Genomic DNA, 8,990 nt, shown 5'->3' on the forward strand with positions numbered 1-8,990 from the left:
TTTTTTTTTGGCAGAACCAGGGATTGCACTCGGGCCTTGCACTTGCCAGGGAAGCGCTTATTCCACTGAGCCATCTCCCTGGCCCCCCAAAAAGAGAAGTATTTAAAGAAGGCAATATGATTCTGTATCTACTCTCAGGCTCCATTTTGCCGATAGGGAAAATATATCTACATAGTTCCATCTAATTTCAAAAATTAAAGGTGGTATAAATAAGAAAAAAATCTCCATTGATAATTTCTGATTATTTTCCTTCTAGAAATAATTTCTAGAAGTATTTAAAGAGAAGTATTTAAAGAAGGCAATATGATTCTGTATCTACTCTCAGGCTCCATTTTGCCAATAGGGAAAATATATCTACATAGTTCCATCTAATTTCAAAAATTAAAGGTGGTATAAATAAGAAAAAAAATCTCCATTGATAATTTCTGATTATTTTCCTTCTAGAAATAATTTAATGTAGACATTTGTGGACTTGTCAATTACAGTTAACTTGAAAATTTCTAACTAAAGTTTTAAGCAAATTAAAATCTTTCTCCATATTAGTCATCATTTAGTAAAGCAGATACAACAGATAATTTTTTTTAAAAGAGTAACGTATGATAGTTGGCATTTATCTGTGAGCCCAAACTATGCATGTGCAGAAGTCAGACCCAAATCATTTGAGACACATGATAATGTGATACAGTCCCTAACAGTTCTAGAGCATCAGAAGAAAAAAACTCTACGCTAGCTTATGGAAACATTGTCATATCTTCCACTTATATGTAGATGGGAAGATAAATTGTACAGTGCCTTGTGTGAATGAGGTCATGAATGAATAAAGATGAAAAAAGGTAATGTGTTCATTTATCTAATGTATGTGATCACCAGCACGCATGCATTTCAGTTTCTAAATTTATTTTTTCTTTGTTGGTTGGATAAGGAAAACCAAAGCTGCTTTATAGTGCCTGGTAAAGGCTACTGATGAAATAAATGTTTGTTGAATAAAACGAATTTTTATCTTGAAAAAATACATTCCATAGATATGCTGAATATAGAATTTCATTCTAGGAACCTGCAGTTGCTAAACTAAGTTTCTCACTGGAAATCTTAGCTTGTTCTCAACCTACCACAGTCCTAGGCTAATTCAACCCTCTCGTGTATGATACATTCTTCTTCATAGAGGGACATAATTTTTTCATTATTTTTGGAGAACAGCTTCTTTCACTAGGTAACCTCATATAATTTACATATCAGGACACTATGGAACACCTGGGAGTCAGCTTTACTAAAATAAATTTATTAGTTGTTAATTTGAAATAAAAAATTGAACTAGGTCTCCTTTATTTTTGTTTATTTTTAATTTTTGCAATTGTTTTTATTGCCTTTATTTTTTAAAGAGAGTACAGATTAAAATTAAAACAAAAATTATAAGTGATACAGAATTTCACTTAAAGTAATATGAATTTCACAGTATTTATATTAGGATAACCTGGTTAACCTGTTTAGGTTGGTATTCAAGCCATGCCTCTAAACATGGTTTTCATAGAACCTTAAAACCTGTGCAGGCTTTTGTGGTCCAACGGAGCCATAGAGTAGGACAGGCTCCACTCTTCTCACTCATTATAAATACGTTTCAAGTGCTTCACTTTATAGACATTATTAATACAAAACCTTTTCATATTGAAAAAATCAAAGAATTCTATAGAAATTTTTACTGTGGAATCATCCCAATGTGTATTTAAACTGGAAAGCACGTGCCAGCCCCGCCCCCGGGGCGTGCTGAGATGGCTACTGATACTGGGAATGTTGGCGCGCGATGTAACCCCCACACTTGGGAGGCTGTAGACAGGTGGATCACTATGAGTCCGATCTACACAGTGAGACCCTGTACCCCCTGTACCCCCGTCCTAAAAGCAAAAATAAATGAATAAATAAAGCAATAATGAAAAAATAAACTGAAAAGCAGATGACAAACTTTTTAGGGAGATATAAGCTATGTTTTCAATCTTAATAGGCGACTGAGAAAAAAAAGAGAAAATATTGGAGCTGGGAGATATCTCAGTAGGTTAAGTACTTGCCTGGCAAGCACAAGGGCCTGAGTTCAATCCCCGGTTCTAAAAATAAATAAATAAATAAACTGATCATAAGATTAATTCAATATTCCTATTACATAATTTCTTATAATTTGAGAAGCTTTATTATTAATGTATGTTCCCATTCCATAATAATTACAATGGCATGGGAAGTTATCATATCCATGTGACACACCTTAGCTCCATGTTAATCCTCTTCCCATCCTTTCCTTCACCCCTTGCTCCACCTCCTGTTCCCCTTTCCACTTTGAAAACTTCTGAAGTTTCTTGTAAGTGATTAACTGAAATGATTTAATGTAAACCGGATTTTCTGGCCAGAAAGTTATTATTCATGTAAGATTAATAGAGTTTTATCTCAATTACCAGCGGGTAGCAGACTTACTTATTTACCTTCCAAGCATTTCTAATATATCTGTGAAGTGTTTTCCCAATAAGCCTTGGTTGTTATAGAAATGTGGATGGATTTTTTTTTAATTTTAAATTTTATTTTCTAACTTTTCTAGCACAAACTATTCCAAATCTGTTGTTTCCACTTCTTAAAAATGATGCAACTGGTCAAATAGCTCAGTGGCATAAGTGGCTGCCTAGCAAACACAAGATTCTGAGTTCAATTCCAGGTACCACAAACAAAGACCTTCTTTAATTTTTTTTAATTTTTTTTTTATTTTAGGGAAGGGTCTACACTGTGTTCACAGTCTCATTACTAAATTGGACTAGTAGTGATGTTCCTGTTTACAGCCTCCCAAATGCTGGGATTACAGGCACACGCTACCATGTCCAGTCTAAGACTGTAATCTGGGGAGATAGCTCAGTGGCATTAGAGCCTACCTGGCAAACAAATGGTCCTGAGTTCAATCCCCGGAGACACAAGCTGTGCCAGCCCCAGAACCAGGCACAGTGGTGCACACGTGTCATCCCAGCCCAAGGAGGCTGAGTTAGGAGGATCACTGAGTCTGTATCAAAACAATGAAACCCTGTATCCAACATAAAAATATTAAAAATAATGCAAATGTAGGAAAGAATATTCTGCACAAATTATGCATACTTTTAACTATGTATATGATGATTCATTCTTATGATTTGACTTTTCTACAATGGAAGGGGCTTTTCATTTTTCTAGAAATAGCAGGGAAAAGAAAAGCAGAGACATGGAAGCATTCAATCACACCCTGTCCTGCCATGTTCGTCCCTTCCTCATTATAGACATGGCACAGAAGAGCTGCTCTCCGGAATGTTTTCACTTAACACATACTGTGTTGGAGACATCCTAACATATTCCAGGCCATATTCTGAGTCTCTGTTGCCTCCTCCCTTTAGCACGCAATGCAGATGTGCTACTGATGGCATTGCATGACTATTTTGCAAGTCTACATTTGGTTTTGAACTGTGAAAGGTGCATAGCTTTACACGCTTTAAGTTTTAAATAGCAATAGCAGTCACATTTCCACTAAGTATGTAGGTATGTTGTACCCACAGCATGGAATCACTTAGCAGTGCTATCAAAAATGCCAATATAACATGTTTTAATGGTCAGGTAAGTCAAATAAAGCCCAAATCTTACCTCAATCTCACCTTTACTGATGCACCACTACTGTAGATACACCATCCTCACTGCTCCAAAGAATAAGCTGAATAATACGTGCAATGTAAAAGTCTTAAGATATATGATATTAACTTAGAGTAATTATGCAAATGTTCTAACACTCAATTAAAATTTTCTAAATATGTAATGTGTTTTTGGTCTAATTTATAGACGCTCAAATTCATCCATGAACAAAAAGGAGGGATCTTTGTTTTCATAAAGCTGAACTTCTAGCCCCCGACGCAACGTCTTCACCGCCGGCTCCACGCCACCGCCATGGCCAACGCGGAATACGGTGAAGAGCCCTGCGCCTTGTCCTCTCACTCAGGGAGCGCAGGCTCCAAGTCGGGAGGCGACAAAATGTTCTCGCCGAAGAAGTGGAACGCGGTGGCCATGTGGAGCTGGGACGTGGAGTGCGATACGTGCGCCACCTGCAGGGTCCAGGTGATGGATGCCTGTCTTAGATGTGAAAACAAACAAGAGGATTGTGTGGTGGTCTGAGGAGAATGCAATCATTCCTTCCACAACTGCTGCATGTCCCTGTGGGTGAAGCAGAACAATCGCTGCCCTCTCTGCCAGCAGGACTGGGTGGTCCAGAGAATCGGCAAATGAGAGTGGCGGGTGGGAGCTTTCTCAGCGCTGCTGTTCCCAGCCCTCGTGGATGTCCCTGTCAAGTGGCCAACAAAGGCACGGATGCTACAGGCAAGAAGGCAGTGGATCTTGGTCCTTTGGGACATATGACATATCAAAGGCACGAGTTAACATTTTGTACTTAATTTTCAGGAATTCTGTACAATTAAGATAATTTATTAAAAATAATTTTTCCTACCTCTGTGGTGTGTGTCACATACACTGCTTAGAAATGCTATAGAAAGGATAAAAGTCCAAGTCCAATGACCCTTATAATTGTCACAATACAAAGGGCTGTAGAAGAAGTTCCATTTATTGGAGAATGTTTCGCATGCTTGTGGTTAATCACATAAAAAGAGACCATGTTATAATAACAAATAAAGGGCAGTTTAAAGCTCAACTCTTATTCTCAATTTGTTGTTAATGTATATTTTTGGTGGGTAGAAGGGAGATTCCTTGATATCATTATCTGATAAATTGAGAATTTTACTTTTTTTTTTTTTTTTTTGTACTTTAGGGTGTACAGGGTCTCACTGTGTAGATCAGACTTGTAGTGATCCTCCTGTTCATAGTCTCCCAAGTGTTGGGATTGCAGGTGTGTGCCACCATGCTCAGTCTCAATCGCTGTCTCAGCATGCCCCAGGGTTGGGGCAGGCATGGCAGGCCAAGAGATTGAACTCCCGGCCCCTGCGTATGCCTATGCAGGAGCTTTAATCAAGAATTTTAATTTTGGACCAGTGCACAGAGTATATGAAATTTAACTTTCAGGCATATGGGATTTTGAAAAAATAATTTTTTTTTTGGAAGAATTCACTTACTGTCTCATCAAGAAAATGTAAACTTCAAAAAAATTCAGCTCACTGTTAAATCATTGAGTATTAAAGGACAGGTATTTTCTAGTTCTGGAAGATTATATTGTATGTTTTAGGCCACATGTTAATGAAGGGGGAAATGTTTGCATGTAATATTGAATCAGAAACTTCATCATGTAGTGCTTTAATAAATGGCTTACTCTGTTTCAGTACAATCATGTGTACCACTTACAACTTAATTTATCAAATAAATACTTCCATGTCATTTGGAAAAAAAAAAAGCTGAACTTCTAGTCCCATGTATACATAACCATTGGCAGGACCATGGCAGCCTCCTTCCAAGACCATCAATCCCAGAAGCTGATTCTTTTCGTACCTATCACCGGAAGGAGGCCTAAAGGAAAGGCTTATGCTCATCTTTTAAAATTAGTCTAAATGTCAAGAAAAACATCATGATAGAAATAGAAACCTCTGCTTATTTTTATCTTTTATGTGTTTTTATCTTCTTTCTTAAATACTTAAATATAGGGATTTAAGTTGCTAGCAAGTGACTCATTCTTTCTAAGACTCATATGTCTTCTCTATTAAAAAGAAGGACTGATCATGAAAATACTTTCTACCAAACATTTTGAAATGCCATGGCTCATATCAATGAAAGCCCATCTTATCTTGAATTTATATATGCATAAATATTTTTATTCTGTGAGAATATTAGACAGCAAACTATGCACGTGCAAGGGCAAGACAGAAGATATCAAAGATGCTTCCTACATTGAAATTATGTATGTACATGTGTATGTGCATATGCATGCGCATATGTGTGTGTGTGTGTGTGTGTGTGTGTGTGTGAGTGTGTGAGGAGACTGAGCCTAAGGCCTTGTACATACCAGGTAAGTGACCAAGCACTGAGCTAAATCCTCAACTCCAACACCCCTGCCTCTTACAATGTGTAATGTAAGATAGAAGCATGTCTTTAATATAGTGTGGAAATGGCAGAACTAGATCAGTGATAATAAGTCTTTTTTAAAAAATATAACACAGATAATGTATGTAAAATGTATATCATAATTAATGTGCAAGGACAACACTTTTAGACCTACATTAAATATGGGAAATTATGACAAAAATGATAAAATGAGAATGGTATTGGACTACAAAACCTATTCATACTGAAAGAGAATATTTTGTGAGACAAAATATGCTTTTGGATCTAAAAGAAGACTTTGTATAAATGAAAACCACTGTAATGGCTGGTTCCATGTCACAAGTATAATATGACCTGGCCAGTGGCCTAGAGTAGCAGTGATTGCCTGATCCAGTTACTGTGTGTTTAGTAAATACTTTCTCCAGTCTTGCTATAGAGAAAAAAAGACAAAGACACTCTTATTTTAATATTATCACTTATGAATTATTACATTTAAATATGATATAAACTCCTGTTAAAATATAAGGAGTTGAGATTTGAAGAGAATGAAATTTCAAGGAGCTCAAACAATAGCAACAACTTTCTTCAGAGAGGAAAGAACTAATATTTGCAGATATACGTTTGTCAAAGCAGAACAGTGAAAATAGAATGCAGAACTGAAATAGTGCACTTAATAAACCTAATTTTATAAATAATGTGAGTCTATACAAAATAGTAAATAATTGATCTTCATTAAAGGAATGAAACTCCTCAAAGTCTGGTTTCCTTGTAGAACCCCAACATAAGTTCACTTAACCCCGAGAGAAGCTGTTGAGAAAATTGAACAATCTTTAATGAAAGGGGATGGAATTGCACATAGGTTCCTTCACATAAGGAATTCATTATGATGCACTCATTACATTGGGATGCTACTTCTATGCACAGATATTTTATTAGCGGTGCAGATAAGATGACGATATGAAAGAAACATGCCATTTTAATAATGCAGGACAAGGGTCAATAAACTCTGTTGATAACTAGCATGAGAAAGGAAGTAGATCAAAACTTCAGAGGATTTGAATCTATGCAGGAATGAGATTTTCAGGTTAGTAATTTCATTGTCCACTTACTAGACAGACTTGAGAGCTTAATAATTAAACTCGGTCTATTTATAGAATCTTAAAAACATGGTTGTTGCCGAGAGCTCTGGGTTGCTTATCGTCCTGCTCTGAGAGCCGACAAGGTCGCCCAGCATTCCCCTGTGAAGACAGAACCTACCCTCAAGGTCCAAATTCCTGAGGCTGCTGGGAAGGTGCACTGGCCTGAGAACACGATAAAAGAGCAGGAGAGGCATTTTATCTTCTCCCAGATCCTCCAAAGCAGCCCTTTGAAGGCGCTTTTTTAACCTATGTGCAATTCCATCCCCTTTCATTAAAGATTGCTCAATTATCTCAACAGCTTCTCTTGGGGTTAAGTGAATTTACCTTGGTGTTCTAAAAGGAAACCAGACTCAGAGGGGCTGCAAATCCACACTTAGTAACCTATGACCAGGTCACATTTAAACTTGCTTGTAAAGTTTACTGGGATCCTTTGCTCTGCGCCTTGTTTTTCCACTGCACTTTGAATCATCAACTGCACTCACGTGGTCTCAGTCTGTAATAATCAACATCTGTGACAGCATCTTGGCCAAAATAAATAAAATTAGGCAGATGATTCTGTGGCTTATGCTAAACAATTTTTTAAACAGGTTCAGATTTCTGTCTAAAGGAGTACAAAATATCTCCATATGCCAGTTCTTGTTTGTTTTTGTCTATAGGAAAGAGAAAAAAGAGGAACACAGAGCTAAGACAGAAAGATCACAATTATAGAGTTACCAAAAGTTACTCAACACAGTTTTACAAATTCTTTTTTAATTAAGAAATGTTTTCAGTACAAATCACGGGGCCTGCTTTCTCATAAAAGAGTTTCAATCTATTGTCTCCAGTGTTTTTCTTCCTATCACTAAGATGAAAGCCAGCTCTGTTAATTCTGTAGAACCTACTAGAAGGGCTTTGGTCCTTATTGTTATCAGTTTTGCCCCTGGATATAATAAAACCCTATTACTCCCTCTGCTGTTTCATTTTTTAGTCATGAACTAGAATGTACACATGCTGGGAAACAGCAACAAAGCACTAACTCTTTCCATTGCATCACAGATTTGAAACAACCAGGACACGCATGTTCTCTAAACCAGTACACTCAAAAGGTACTTTGTCTGAATACAGCAATCATACCCGGTTTCTCTCAAGATCCTATCTTCTGTCCTTTGTTTTTCACATTGTTATAGCCTTTGCTTTTAGATGTGTTTGTCTCCCCAACAGTATGTACTTAGGATTTTCTTCCATTATCTACTCTGCAAATCTTTGCCCTTAACAAGAGCGTTTATCTCATTTATCTCTAATGTCATTTCGGACTGAACTTTTAAGCCGAGTCTCTGGTCCTAGTGTTCGCTCTGTCTCCTGCTTTTCATTCTTTTCCTCTGTTCCTTTATTATTTAATTTTCTCTCTCAAATTCATTTCCTGCTCTTATTGTTTTGTGCGTTTTAATTCAATCTGTTCTAGCCACAGGCCACTATTTATTACTGTTTTATGAGTATTTATTTATATCAGTAGCTGTCAAGTATAGATAATTGGTTCTCAGTATTGCTCCCCAAGGAACTATTGGCAATTTCAAGTGATGTTGGTTGTCACAAGCTGTGGCTTGAGTGTTGAGAAGTGATGTTGTCATCTAGTGGGTAGGACACACAGAGGCTGCTAAACACCTCACAAGAAACAAGACCATGCTCCGCTACAGAGAATGCCCAGCTCAAACTGAATGACGCTGATAAATCCAAGTTACTCACCAATTTTGATATTTTTGGTCAGTTGATTTTTCTTTTACTTTTACCTTCCTTCCTTCTTTTTTGTACCAGTAATCAAATTCAGGACCTTGTGCTTGCCGGCCCTTC

General features: G+C 37.1%; 1 pseudogene; it reads left to right on the plus strand.

The window, feature by feature from the left end:
• Positions 1-3,933: 3,933 nt before the first annotated feature.
• On the plus strand, positions 3,934-4,358 carry LOC101567433 (annotated as a pseudogene).
• Positions 4,359-8,990: the final 4,632 nt, after the last annotated feature.

Source organism: Octodon degus, unplaced genomic scaffold, assembly GCF_000260255.1.
Source record: "Octodon degus isolate 3935 unplaced genomic scaffold, OctDeg1.0 scaffold00020, whole genome shotgun sequence".
NCBI lineage: Eukaryota > Metazoa > Chordata > Mammalia > Rodentia > Octodontidae > Octodon > Octodon degus.